Source organism: Sturnira hondurensis, unplaced genomic scaffold (assembly GCF_014824575.4).
Source record: "Sturnira hondurensis isolate 20B ecotype Veracruz unplaced genomic scaffold, ASM1482457v3 Scaffold0008723, whole genome shotgun sequence".
Classification (NCBI taxonomy): domain Eukaryota; kingdom Metazoa; phylum Chordata; class Mammalia; order Chiroptera; family Phyllostomidae; genus Sturnira; species Sturnira hondurensis.
The window spans coordinates 433,268-448,359 of NW_028081354.1; the positions used below are offsets into that span (position 1 = coordinate 433,268).

General features: G+C 45.5%; 1 protein-coding gene across 10 annotated transcripts in view; it reads left to right on the forward strand.

The window, feature by feature from the left end:
- ATP2B2 (ATPase plasma membrane Ca2+ transporting 2) overlaps nt 1-15,092 on the forward strand; it is a 467,640-nt gene that overhangs the window by 417,742 nt on the left and 34,806 nt on the right. The gene's annotated exons all lie outside the window — the stretch shown is intronic.

Genomic DNA, 15,092 nt, shown 5'->3' on the forward strand with positions numbered 1-15,092 from the left:
AATCCAGATGTTGGAACGTTTAAAGATGTCCTGGAGGTTCCTAAGCCTCTCCTCGTTTTTTTGAATTCTCATTTCTTCATTCCTTTCTGGTGGGATGTTTCATTCTTCCTTCTGGTCCATTCCATTGATTTGAGTCCCAGTTTCCTTTCCATCGCTGTTGGTTTCCTGGACATCTCCCTTCATTTCAATTAGTTTAGCCTTCATATGTTCCTCTAATTTGTGACTATAATCAACCAGTTCTGTGAGCATCCTGAGAAACAGTGTCTTGAATTGTGCTTCTGAGAGGCTGGCAATTTCTTGGTTGCTTAGAGTTATTGGCTCTGGGACTTTGAGTTCTTGCGCCATCTTTTGGGCTGTTCGTGCCTGTTACGTAGCAGGATCGGAGCCCCAGGTGTTCACCAGAGTAGGGCAACTAAGTCGCTGGGTTGTGACGTTGTATGTGGGGGCAGGGTCAAAGAGGGACTATGGCGTCCCGTCTGCCGCCTGCCGCCGTGGCCCTCACTGGTGCCGCAGCTGCTGCCGTGACCGGGCCCACGCGTTTCGTCCCACTGCACGCGAGTGTGCCACTGCCGTCAGCCCTCGCCCCCTGGGGCCTGCATGGTCTGTCTCACTGTGCACGAATGTGCGATCGCGGTCAGTCTGCCCTGCACCCCAACTGGTTCCGGGCTGCCTGCGCGCCTAGGTCGGGGGGACCTGTCATGTCCAACCCTGCTCTGCTGCTGGCTCCTCCCCTCTTACCGTCCCCGTTGAACGGTTAGATGTAGTCGGACTTCCGTATAATTCAATTTTCTGTCGTTTGCCTGTGTCTTTGTTTCTCCAAAACTTTGTTGTATTCAAACTTGGTTGTGGGAGAAGGCACAGTGTTTCCACCTATGCCTCCATCTTGGCGGAAGTCCTGAAGTTAGGTTAATATTAAGTCTCAGTTCGGTGATGTGGGCTTAATACCAATGATTCTATTTGGGGCCTGTTGTCTTTTACCACTGGGCTTGTCCACACCGTTTTTGCTGCATTCAGTTAGCTAATGCAAGTCAAGAGACCTACCTGCCTTCATTCAAAGAGTGGAGAAACAGATTCCATCTCTTAATGGAAGAACTGCAAATTCACCTTGCAAAAGGCATAGATTCAGAGAGGAGACTAATCATGGCCATTTTCACAATCTACCACCAATGACACTACTGTTGTTAGTAATAGGAGTGGTATTACTAGCTTCGACTTGAAAAATTCTCACACCCCTGTGTCAGCTGAGCTGCCTAGACTCATCATGGTGTAATCCCTACTTAGTTTAGAAACACAGGTTGCCTTTTTGTAATTAAACGGCATTTGAGCATTTGGATGAAGAGAAACAGAATTGTCCATCTAGAGGTCGCCGGCACCCAGATGGAGTGCATTTCTGCAGTGTGAGCGTATGGGTGAACAGCTGAGCATTTTTGCTGGCTCTCCAAATATGCCTTAGCTCTGCCCTCTCCCTTCTGCCCTGAGCCAGCTCAAACCATCATGATCGGTTGGGTTGTAGGAGCTGCCAACAGCTTTATTGAAATGGGGAGGAGAATGTGAGTCAGCAGAGGGCTGGTGCAAGGAGGAAGGGAGGTGGCTCCTGCCTCCCTACACTGGGGCTGCAAGAACTGCACCCTCTCTTATGCATCCCCCCAGAGCTGCAGGCTGAGGGAGGCAGAACTGACAAAAGGAGAAAGTAGGTCGAGAGATCGCATGCAATGATAGAGAACCCTGGGGGTGATGCCAGAAATGATGACGCGTTTTGTCTTTCCCCTGCACCCCCACCCCATCCCCAATTTGGGGTGCAAGGGAGGTGAGCAGTGCTTTATTCTGTTCCCCAGGCCTTTCTAAAATAACTGAGATGCTGTTAATGATCTCACCCTTCAGATATGGCAGAGAGGGGAGCAGGTTGAGTCTCAGGGCAGGCTTTGGGTGAAGGGGTGGCCACGTGGGCAGAGCCCTGGAGAGTGGGCTTGGATTGAGGTAGACGTTAGGCAGTTATGGTGAAGAGTTTGGGATCCCCAGGAGGGCTGCAGCAACATCATCACAGTGATAACTCTCCATTAGGCAGTGTTTCATAGCACTGGCAGCAAAGCTAAAATCTCATTTCCAGATGTTGATTGACTGAACTGTGTCTAGGCAGCTGAAAGGATAGGGATCAGTCAGTCAGCTACACCTGCAGAGAAGGTGTAGCTGATGACACAGGAAAGAGGATGGGGACCTGGGAACTAGGAGACTTGGTTTATAATCAGACCACGTCATTTCTTAGGTACTATTGTCCCCTTCTGTGTCCTGAACACTGGACACATGCCTAAGGCCCCTGTGCCTCTATTTCTGGATTTTTCCTAAAAGAACCCTAACCACATGGCTCTCCTTGCTGGGAGCTGATGGCCATCAGTGTGAAAGGGACAGCAGGTATGACTGGGTGGTGGTTAAAGCTCGTCGTCTGGAGAAGGCCTGGATTCAAATCTCTCACTAGATGTGTAAATATAAACAAATTATTTAACCTCACTAAGCCTCAGTTTCCCAGGGAAAATGAAAGGATTACTGTGAGGATGAAGTGAGTTATTAAGTGGAGCATGCTTAGCACAACGCTAGGCACATATTCAGCATGTGCTATGATTAGTATTGTCTTTATTTGGCAATAAAAATCTTCCATTTAAGATGATTCCATCTGTAGCAATGCAGTGGCTGGCCAACAAATAAATAGACAGCAGAGACACCAGGGCTGCAGAGGGGAAGAGTCTTGCCCAAAGTCTCCCACCCAATTAATGGCAGAGCCAACTTACAGTTACTCTAAAGACAGCTGTCAATACAGTGTCTTGGTCATTGAAACCAATCCTGTGGCATCTTTGGCCTGTGTTGGTCTTGGAAAGGAAGACCTGGGGTCCAGAGAGTCAGATTCACAGCCAGAGCCTGCCAGCCACTTGGGGCAAAGAGACCCGTGGGGACTGCCATTGTAGGCCCAGAGGGCTGCTCAGTCCAGGACAGAAGTCCAGCCTCCTCCTAACCAGGCTGGGAAATCTGGATTGTAGTACGTCCTAAACCATGCAAGAGGAGACAGAGCAGGAAGGGCATGCTGGGTCCTCCCATATGACCCCTCATCTTTGGAAGGTAAATGGGCCTGGCCTGGAAAAAAAGGACGATGGGTATGGCTGTATTTCCCCCTCCATGAGGACACCAATTCTTCTGTGTCTTCTTGTCTGATGCAGGCAGTGGGCTCTTTGAGAGTGAGAGACACAGCTGAGTCATCTCTGTTGCCCCTGGTTTAGGCTCATAGGAAATAATGGTTGGGTAGGTAAGTTAATTGATTGGTGAAAAATGTGTGTGTGTGTGTGTGTGTGATCAATGTGATTAAGAATGAGTACAGAAAGAGAGGGAGATGGACGGATGGATGATGGTTAGATAGGTAGAGGATGGATGGATGGATGGATGGGATGAGTACATGTGGCTGGGTGGGATAGAAGGGTGGATAAAAGGATAAGTGAATGGATGGATGAATATGTAGGTCATGGGTAAGTGAATATGAATTAATAGAAGCTCAGGACAGGCCCTGGCCAGTGTGGCTCAGTTGACTGGAGCATCCTCCCATAACTGAAAGGTAGCGGGTTTGATTCGTGGTCAGGGAGCATACCTAGGTTGTTGGTTTGAGCCCCAGTCCAGGTACATACAATCCCAGGTTCGGGTGCATATGGGAGTCAACCAATCCATGTTTCTCTCTCACATCAATGTTTTTCCCCTCTCCCTTCTTTTCTCCCTTCCTCTCTCGCTTAAAAGCTTTGAAAAAAAAATGTCCTCAGGTGAGAATTTAAAAAATAGCTCAGGACAGAACTGACATTTCTCCCTCTACTTTTTTGTTCTTGTGGCAAAAAAAGGTAGGAGTTGGCCCTAGTCCAAGTCCCATGGTCAACACTAGTGCTCCCTCGGTACCTTCAGACCGCCAAGCTGACTTCTTCTGAAGCTGCCCTCAGCTCTCTAGTCTATACTGATGCAGAGATCTCCCAATTAGTTAGTGCCTTTTATTCTTAAAAAAAAAAAAAAGCACAGAAGACAAGTATTGGTGCTTGTCTAGGTTGTATGGGTGTTATCTACATGGATTTATAGCCCTTATAGACCACCTGGTCCAGCCCCCTCACTTTACTCTGAGACCCAGAAATGAGAAGGGACTATTGCCAAGTCACCCCATGGGTTAGTGGAGTTAGAATCCAGATATTCTGACTCTTAGTCCAGGAAGTGACAGTTAAGAGCTTTGGCACTAAAGTCCATTATTAAAGACCAGGATTTAAACCCCAGGCTCCAGCTCTCACCATATGAGTGTGACTGTAGCAAGTTACTTAACCTTTCAAGCCTCTGTTTTCCAATCCATAAAGTGAGCATAGCATATAATCACTAATAATCACTAATATTCACTTAGCCAGGCTCAATGCTGCATGCCGACTCCTGAATTGCCTTGTATGGCAACCCCGTGAACTAGCATCACATCATTAATACAGAGGTAAGGACACTAAAGCTAAGAGGAGTTAAAGGACATTCCCTGAGTCCCAGAGGAGATAAGAGGCTGAGCCAGGACTTGAACCCAGGTCTGTGAGATCCAGAGCCTGCGTGGCCCCACCTGTTCGTGCCCAACTCATCTGCCTGTGCCTTTGCCTTAAGGCAATTCCAGAGCTGCTCTGAGGATCAGATGAGAAATATGTGTGGAGCTCTCAACACTGTGCCTGACATGTAGCACGCACTTGGTCCATACCAGTTGTTACTCTTTTTACCTCTATAGTTTTTTCTGAGCCTTACCCTCTGTAGTTTGTTTTGCCAGCTATTGTGTTGCTTTGCCTTCGAAACCCCTTCCAGGTAATCAAGGCAAATACTACAAACCCCATCCTGCAGCTAAAAAAAACTGAGCTGCACAAACATCAAGTAACCTGTCCAGGGTGGCTTCTGACCACCAAGTGGCAGACTTGGACCCAGAGAATTCTGGAGGAGTTTACCACGCAGGCAAGGGGCAAGGGCGTTCAGGTGGGGACATGGCCCAGAGACCTGAAGATGTGTGGCTTATTCGGGAAATGTGGTGCTCTGTGGCCCGGTCATTTCTCTCTCTGGGATGGAATAATGAGAGGTGAGGCTAGGACGGCTTGGGGGAGCTGGACAGCAGCAGATAAGCCCTTAATAAGTGCTCAGAACCTCTCCAGACTTGGGTGGAGAGGCCCAGGAGGGCCCTGCAGATGGCCAGCCTCAACCCCATGCCCCATTCCTCCCTCCTGAGGATGGCAGAAGGCTTTTTCTTTCCAGCCTTATTTCTAGTCACTAGCAACTAAACTTGCCCTCCAAGGGAAGCTATGTGAATCATCTTTTAGTCAGAAATTGCCCCCCTGCTTCAGAATTCCTAGCACACCCTCAGGTTTCCTTCACCATCTCCAACTTTCTGAATATCAAGACTTCTCCCAGCTGCTCTTCTCGGCCTTGCCACTTCTTCAGAGTCACAGCTGAGCTTTAGAAGGAAACAGCTCCTTCCTCAGACTTTTGAGGCACCATGCTTTCCCAGGAAAATGTTCTCCTTTTCTGCCCATGTTTATTCTGCATACCGAAACCACCTAAGCGACCTTGAATTTTATATTTTATGAGACCTCTTTTAAAGTGGGTTGGCACCACAGATAACATTTGAATTATTAAACTGAGGATAGGTGCTTATGGTGCTAAGCTGTTGGAAAGTTAAAGCATATTTCTGAAAACATAAACTATTAAGAGAAAAACAAATGTCCCTGGAGCCCTTGAAGTGGCTCTGAAGGAAGGAGCAAAAAGGACTTTTCCTGGCAGGATGGTTTTCCTGAATAAATAGGCTAAACTTCACCTAGTTAGAAATACCAGGTCCTCAGTATACCCCCTCCCTAAAACAAGGTAGCAGCCATGCCCAGAGAGCCCCAGCAACCCCCAAAAGATAGGAAGGATCTGCTTGACTGTGTTCCCCATAATCTTAGAACCAGGGCACCAAGGAGAAGGAGGGAGGAGGTAGTGATTCTGGGAAACAGAGAGACAGCTCTTGAACTCAGATCTCCTGGCTCCAAGCCCAAGGTTCAACTGGATATTCGAGTGGGCTTCAGAGTCTCTCCAGGTCAAGCTTCACTCTGAGACGGGCTGTGGTCAAGCCTGGGTGCCAAAGACATGAAGGACTCTGGAAGTGACTTTGCAGGGGACTAAGACTGCATGGTGGGGTAGAAGTGGAGTTCTCATGTGCAAAATGGCAGGGGCCTTTGTGTGGAATTTAGGAACTGTTTTGGGTTGTGGGAGGGTATTTTTTAATTGTTTGAGGGGTTGTTCTTTCGTTTTGTTTTGCAAACACCATCTATGGGAGAATAGTTTGAAACAAATAACCCCAGTTGGAGAATTTCAATTTTTAACAGAAATATTAATCCATATATCCCACCCCTTCAATCTACACACACACCAAACAACCAAACACCCGCACACAAACACACTCCCATATATACACCATACATATACAACACACAATTTTTTAAAAACCCTAAAAACACATACACCAATGTACATACGCACTCACACGCACCACATCACACACACACTAACTATGCACACACCAAATAACCATACACACATTTCCATATATACACCACACGGTACATACATATATAACATACTACACGCATGACACACACCAATGTACACACCATGCCATATCACGCACACTCACAACATGCCAAACACCCACACACGAACACACTCCCATATACACACCACATGCTACATACACATACAATATACTACACACACTATGCATGCATGAATGTACATGCACATACACACACACCGTGCCACATCACATACACTCACTGCACACCAAACACCCACACACAAATATACCCCCATAAACATAGCACATACAACATACATATACCATATGTATGCCACACACATACACCAATGTACACACATACACACTGCTACACCATATACAAACACGCCCCCATGTACACACACCACCACAGCACACACATACACACATATCATATACACACCACTCACATGAATAATGTACTGGTGAACTTGAGAAGGTCCCCAGGGACTTTGCTTTCTAGTTATATCCCCCCAGGGGTCTTACCCCGTCTTGTCTGTTGTCCTGGACACACACACTAACCCTCTGCCTTTCCATCCTCTGGGGAAGACTCCGTGGCTCACTAGCCTGGCTCTGTCACCTCATGCTCCTCAGGAGGCCTGGCACCTGAGAAGCTCCTTTGGATGGCCATTCTGGAGGCAAAAATTCCGACAAAATCCCATCCCATTTGGCCTCCCGTTGGCAGCACCCCACACACAAACACAAAAGTATTCATTTATTCATTAGTTGCCCTACAGTGGGAGGCAGAGATAAGTAAGACAGACACATTCCCCCACCCTTGACGCTACATTACCAACCTGTTACCTAGTTAATGAGCTGTCTCAAAGTCTAGTGCCAAGACGTAGGGCAGCTGGGAGAGCAAGTGCTGTGGACTCAGAGCTGGGAACACCTGGGGTCAAATCCTAGCTCCCCCACTCACTAGCAGGGTGACCTCATCTCTCTGGGCCTCCGTGTGGACAACTTTAAAGTGGGAGTAATAGCAGCCGGCTTCCCACAACCAGATGATGCACATGAAGAGCTTAATAAAGTGGTGAGCAGAGTTGGTATCCAAAAAATGGTCACTGCTGCTGTGGAGGCTGCCTGGTTCATCCGGGCATCAGGAGGCTTCACCACAGTGCCTGTCCACCAGGCACAGCCAATGAGCAGAAGGATGTTTTCTAACCTACTCTTAGAAACATCATCATGTTGTAATTGCTGCAGTTTAGCATGCTAGTTGTTGAGTTGTTTGGGGGGATTTTTTAGGGGTTTTTTAAAATTGTGGTAAAATACACAACACAAAATGTATCATCTTAACTATTTTTAAGTGTACAGTTCGGTAGCATTAAGTACACTCACATTGTTGTACCCATCACCACCATCCATCTCAGAACTTTCCATCTCCCCAAACTGACACTCTGCCCATCAGACACTGACTTCCTCTCTCTCCTTCCCCGCAGCTTCTAGCAACCATCCTTCTACATTCTGTTTGTATCCTGGGTACATCATATAAGTGGAGTTATACCGTATCTGTCCTTTTGTGACTGGCTTATTTCACTTAGCATAATGTCCTCAGGTTGATCCATCTTCTAACCCATGTCAGAACTCCCCTCCTTTGTAAGTCTGAATTTCCTTTCGTTAGCTGTTCTTCTGTCATGGACACTTGGGTTGCTCCCCCATTTTGGCTGTTGTGAATAATGCTGCTATGAACATCTGTGTACAGTATCTTTTCAAGGTCCTGCTTTCAATTCTGAGTATTACCCAGAAGTAGAATTGCTGGGTCATAGGATAGTTCCATGTGTAATTTTTTGAGGAACCACCATCTTGTCTTCCAAAGCTGCTGTCCCATTTTCCTTCCCACCAACAGTGCGCCAGGTCACAGTTTCTCCACATCCTCACTGACACTTTTCTGTTTTATTTTTCATAATAGCCATCCTAATGGGTGCGAGGTGGTAAAGCTAGCTGCATTTTTAAATCTCATTCTTGTCATTGTTTTTTGTAACTTGTGGTTCTTCAAGTCATCATTTCTTGATCTTGGATATATTTACTCCCCAGTATCCCAAAACAGGGATATATTCATAGGGATATATGTCCTCTCAAAGTTACACCTGTGGCTGCCCCCAGCACTCTTAGAGGGAAGTTAGGAGCTTCCCAACTTCCTGAGTGGAAGCCCAGCGCAGGAGCTTGGGGAAAGCCCCAGGCCTATCCCTTCACAGGTCTGTGACCTTGAATGAGTCACTTCCCTCCTGTGCCTGCTTCCTGTCCTTCAAAACCAGAACAATACCCGCCTCTTAACTCCCTTACAGAATTGGAGCCCTGGAGATAAAATGGCTCTTGGAAAGTCTACAGCAATAGCAAAACCTCTGGGTTTGTCCAGATTAAAAAAGTCAAAAGAAAAAAGAGTGGGTCCTGCTTCTTAGCAATGCATGTAGGCAATTTTGGAGTTCACGTTCATGAAAACCAATTGAGTTATGTTGAATTATGGTTGAGGCAGTTCTGTCATTTGCAACCATGGATTGTTTGAAATCCTTTTAGAGGAAAATTAAAATAATTTCACAGAAGGCAATAAAATTCTAGGTGTTTTGAAGACATAATTGCTCAGCTGTCTTGGGAAAATAAGTAATTAGGCATTTTTATTTACGTCCTCTATGTTATTTTCTTGCATTAGTGATGGGGGAAAGTACTACTGTGAAGAATACATAAAACTCTGGAAATCACTAGAAGGTTAATTGTAAAATTTGTTTAAGATATATATGTATATATATATATGTGTGTGTGTGTGTGTGTGTGTATATAAAACATTAAACATATAAAATATACACATATATTTGCACAACATAACAGCATACTATAGAGACAAAGAGGAGTGCTCAGAGTTTATGTTCCCGAACATCAGAAATGGGAAGCTGTGTCAGAGATTCCTTTGCTTTCAAGTCAAATCCCACAAAAGAGCTTGGGAGAGGGAGCCTTCCAGGGCTCGTGATGCTGGAGACATAGTCTGGCATGGCCTGAGCATCGGGGGTGTCCTGAGCCTTCTTTCCACCCGGGCAGCTCTGCCTTGTCTACCCTCCCTCATCATGATCTACTTCATGGGATGGGTTGCAAAGAGTTATTTTTCTCTCAGATGGAGATCACCTTCTCCAGTCTCTCCATTTCACAAACGAGGAACTGAGGACAAGGGGTTAGGATCTAAGGCTTAGTCCTTCCTATGAATACCTAGGTCTCAGGATGGTCACGTTATCAATGCCCATGACCCCACAGGGGTTGGATCAGCTCCCAGGCCTAAGCACTAACTCTAGAAGGTAAGGAGGTAAGGAGACGCAAGCAACATGTCCAGTTCCTGTCCTGTCCCCTGCATAGTCAGTCCATTTTGTCATCTTCTGGGGCCCACTTTTCTGTCTGGGCTGCTCTTTTGAACTATATGAGGGAGGCTAAAGATGAGGCTGAAGAGGATTTGCATGTAAGTCTGGTCTGAGACCATGAAAAGCCACTAATGGAGAGGGAGAAGGAACTCATACATATTCATAATTATTCCTCTTCAAAATCTCTCTAGGATTTGGGTTTATCTGTGGTGCCTTTTACCACTCCTGAAGCCACCTCCACATGAGTTGGCTGCATGTTAATTTTGTGCAAGTAGTGTGAGTGGTTGTAGGCACGTGTGTGCAGGTGCATGAGAGAGGTGAGTTTATCTGCAAATAGGAACTTCCACAGCCTTCTACTAATCCCACAAGCACCCATAAGGAGGTGTCTTGTTGTAACCTGTCAACCTATTACCCCCCCCCCCACAGAGTGGTCTGCATTGAGCCATCCAGCAAAGAATTGGTAAGTGTCCACTGTGTACTGGGCTCTGTGCTGGCCCTAAGAACCCAGAGAGGGAAAGGATACTACTCTTACTCAGGGCAAGACAGAGTCATGAAGCAATTTTTAAAGAGAGATTTCAGCTGGTCCTTAAAGGGCAAGGAGGGGTCTGCTAGACAGGGGAGGGGAAGAAACCAGTGTCTCAGGAACAGAGGTGTGAAGCAGCTCCTGTTCAGGCAGCCACCGAGGAAGTGAGAGGTGCTGGGGGGAAGTTGTCAGTGATTCACTGAGTGTCTTGGGCACGAGCTGCCATGTCCATGCCGTCCAGCACCTAGTGGAGGGCCAGCCCTCAGCCAGTGCTTAAGAGCATGCGCCAAATGAGTGGAGAGGAGGACAAAGAAGGGAGCAGAGAATGAAGAAGTAAATTGTGGCTTATTCACAGAATGGAATTCAGAGAGCAGTTAAAATGAGCAACATAAACACAGATGACTCTCAGAAATGTACTGGTGCAAGAGTAAAGCAAGAAGCTTTCAACATACAAAACAGCACTACACACACACACACACACACACACACACACATTAGGTTAAACTACATCAAATTGCCAATGGTTGACCATTCTTTTCTTTTGACAAAGAAAAAGACCATTTCACATTTCATTTGGTTGAACCTAAGTTGAGATCACAAGAGCTGGTGCATCCATAGCATGGAATACCACTCAGCAATGAAAAGGAACAAGCTATTGACACATGCACCAGCTTGCCTGGATCTTGAGGTGATTATGTTGAGTAAAATGAAGCCAGTCTTCAAAGTTTACACACTGTATGATTCCATTTTTATAACATGCATGGGATGACAAAAGTATAAAGATGGAGAACAGGTTAGTGGTTACTGGGCCCAGGGAGGGTGAAGGAAGGGAGGTGACTGTGGCTATGAAAGGGTGGCACAATGACCCTCATCATGAACTGTTGTGTATTTTCACAGTGGTGGTCATGGGAATTCACATGTGAGGCCATTGCATAGAATTAAAGACATACACGTACCCACACATGAATGCATATAAATCTGCTAAAATCTGAATAAGGTCAGTTTGATTATCATTGTTAATGTCTCCATTGTGATGTTATATGACAGTCATACTGGAGGTGAGCACTTCAAGAAACTGGATGAAGAGTATATGGCATCTCTCTGTGTTATTTCTTACTGCATGTGATTCTAGAACTCTCTCACAATAAAAAGTTAGGACACACAAGGTAGGGATTCCCATGAAGATGGTGGTGTAGGTGAATGCAGTACTCAGAACCTCACCACCACATCAGAATTACACCTCAATCACAGAACAACCATCATTCATAACCATCTGAAATCTAGCTGAACAAAAGACCTACAACTAAGGATATAAAGAAAAAGCCACATTGAGACTGGTAAGAGGGGCAGAGACTCAGACAGGCTGGTCTTACACCCATGTGTGGCAGTTAAAAATCAAGAGGGATAGCTCAACTACGGAGGGCTCCCACTAAGGAGCAAGAGGTCCCAGCCCAGGGTCCAGGTACTAGGAAGAGAAGTCTCCATAACTGCTGTCTGTAAAAACCAGCAGAGATTATGGATGAGGAAGACAGGACTTCTGGAGTCCCAGGTGTTCCTCTTAAAGGGCCCACATATGAACTTACTCAAGACTCACTTGCTCTGGAATCCAGCACTGGGGTAGCAACTTGAAAGGCACCAAGGGCATACAGGGAGGAACTGAATTGTCTGGCATCAGGGAGGGGCAGCCTTCTCCCAGACAGAAGTGCTGGCAGAGGCCATTATTTTTTCACTGAACCTCTCCACACAGGCAGGCACCATATCTGAGTCTCCATCAACCTTGCTAACACTGTTAGCCCAACTCTGGTGATTCCCTGAGACACTGCCTCAACCCAACTTTCAGGCCCACCCAAGCCATTTTCAGTGGCTTTTCCATAGTAATGGCCTCTCTTGCCTCATGCTTCAGGCTTTCCTAAAATCTCTCAAACAAACAGCATCTGACCTTTGCATACCCCGTATCTCTTGCTAACTGGCCCCAGACCTGGCAATAGCAGCAGCCAGCCTTGACCCCTCTGTGAACCTCCAAGCCCAGCACAAGTAGCAGCCATCTGCAGATCACCCTGTACCTGTGCTGTGTTGACACCAGGCAGGACACAGGCAGTGGCTGACCTTGCACCTCCCAGGAAACCCCAGAATCTGTGCACCTGAGGAACAGCTTCATACCACACCGGATTACAGTGCTATCACCTCCATGAGCAACACATTCAAGAGCCAGACTCTGCAGGCACCAAATCCCCAGTGAAGCAAGTCCTACTCCATAGGGTTGGCCCCTGCACAGCAGCTCCTCACTGTAGTCACAGCTGGTCCTCGCATCTGATCAGACTGGAGGTCAGTTCCTCCCAGTGACATGCCAATAGCAATCAAGCCTCAACTGCAACAGTACAGTGCACATCTAGAGCACCCAGTTCTAGTGACTGGGAAGGCTGTGCCACTAGGCCTTATAGGACACCTACTACATACAGCCATTGTACCAATGCAGAAGACATAGCAGCTCTACCTAATACATAAAAACAAACACAAGGAGACAGCCAAAATAAAGAGATAAAGAAACATCCCAAGTGAAAGAACAGGAGAAATCTTCATTTAAAAAAAAAAAGTAAAATGGAGGCAAGCAAACTACCAGATACAGAGTTCAAAACAATGGTTATAAGGATGCTGAAGGAACTTAGTGAGAACTTTAACAACATAAAAAAAGACATGGAACCCTAACTGGTGTGGCTTAGTGGATTGAGCACTGGACTGAGAAGCAAAGGGTCTATGGTTTGATTCCCAGTCAGGGCACATGCCTGGGTTTCCAGCCAGGTCCCCAGTAGGGGGCACACAAGGGACAACCACACATTGAAATTTCTCTCCCTTTCTTTGTCTCTCCCTTCCCCTCTCTGTAAAAATAAATAAAATCTTTTTTTAAAAAACACATGGAAACTGTAAAAATAATACAGCCAGAAATAAAGAATACACTAACTGAAATGAATAAATTACAGGGAATCAACAGTAAAGTAGGTGAAGCAGAGGTTCAAATCAGCAATTTGGAATATAAAGAAACAGAAAATACCCAATCAGAACAGCAAAAAAGGAAAAAAGAATCTAAAAAAATGAGGATAGTATAAGGAATTTCTGGGGCAACATCAAGCTACCAACATTCGCAACACAGGGTGCTGGGAGGAAGAGAGCAAGAAATTGAAAACATATTTGAAAAAAATGATGGAAACTTCCCTAACCTGGTGAAGGAAATAGACATACAAATCCAAGAAGCACAGAGAGTCCCAAACAAGATGAACCTAAAAAGGCCCACACCAAGACACATCATAGTTAAAATGCCAAAGGTTAAAAACAAAGAGGGAATCTTAGAACAGCAAGAGAAAAGCAGTAGTTACCTACAAGGGAGCTCCCATAAGACTGTCAGTTGATTTTTCAACAGCAACTTTGCAGGTCAGAAGGGACTGGCATGAAATAGTCAACACAATGAAAAACAAGGACCTATAACCAAGATTACTCTACCCAGCAAAGCTTTCATTTAGAATCAAAGGACAGGTAAAGAGCTTCCCAAACAAGAAAAACTAAAGGAGTTCATCACCACTAAACCAATATTATAAGAAATGTTCAAGGGTTTTCTTAAAGAAAAATAAAAAAGATAAAAATTATGAATAATAAATGGCCATAAAAAAGAACAAAATTTTAACCATTGGTGACAGCATGGAAAGACCTAGAGGGTATTATGCTAAGTGAAATACGTCAATCAGAGAAAGACAGATACCATATGGGTTCACTTATATGTGGAATCTAAAAAACAATATAAGCAAACAAAGCAGAAACAGACTCATAGATACAGAAACAGACTGATGGTTGCCAAAGGGGAAGATGGTTGGAGACTGGGTAAAAAAAGGAGAAGGGATTGAGAAGTACAGCTTGGTAGTTACAGAATAATCATGGGATGTAAAGCACAGCATAGGAAATATAGTCAGTAATACAATAATAACTATATGGTGCCAGTGGGTACTGGAAATATCAAGGGGAACACTTTATAAAGTATTTGAATGTCTAACCACTATACTGTACACCCAAAACTAACACAAAATAATATTGAATGTAAACTGTAATCTTAAAAAATTTGTTAAGCAATTTGTAAATTTCCTTGGTGATTCTGGGTACAGCCAGGATGGAGAATCATGAGTCTACAAGAATACTGGCCTGGCTTAGTTGCATCAGAACAAGAGAGAGCTACTGGTTGCTTCCAGGGAGCAGGGAGGTAGGGGGTGGCATTGCTACTGATGGTGAGGCAGGGCAGGGTAGAGGCCAGAGGAAAGCTTTATGGTCATGTTCCATGACTGCTCTGTACTGGTCAGGATTAATACCTGTTGGGAAGTGTTGTGAGCTGAATCATGTCCCCCCATATTCATATGTTGAAGGCCTAACTTCTAGTGCCTCAGACTATGATGGCATTTGGAGATAGTGTTTTTAAAGAGTTGTAAGGGTGAGCCCTGGTCCAGTGTGACTGGTGTCCTTATAAGAAGAGATTAGGACACAGACACGTACAGAAGGAAGAGCATGTGAGGAGACAAGGAGAAGACAGCCACCTGCAAGCCAAGGAGCGAGGCCTCAGAAAAAAACAACCCTGCTG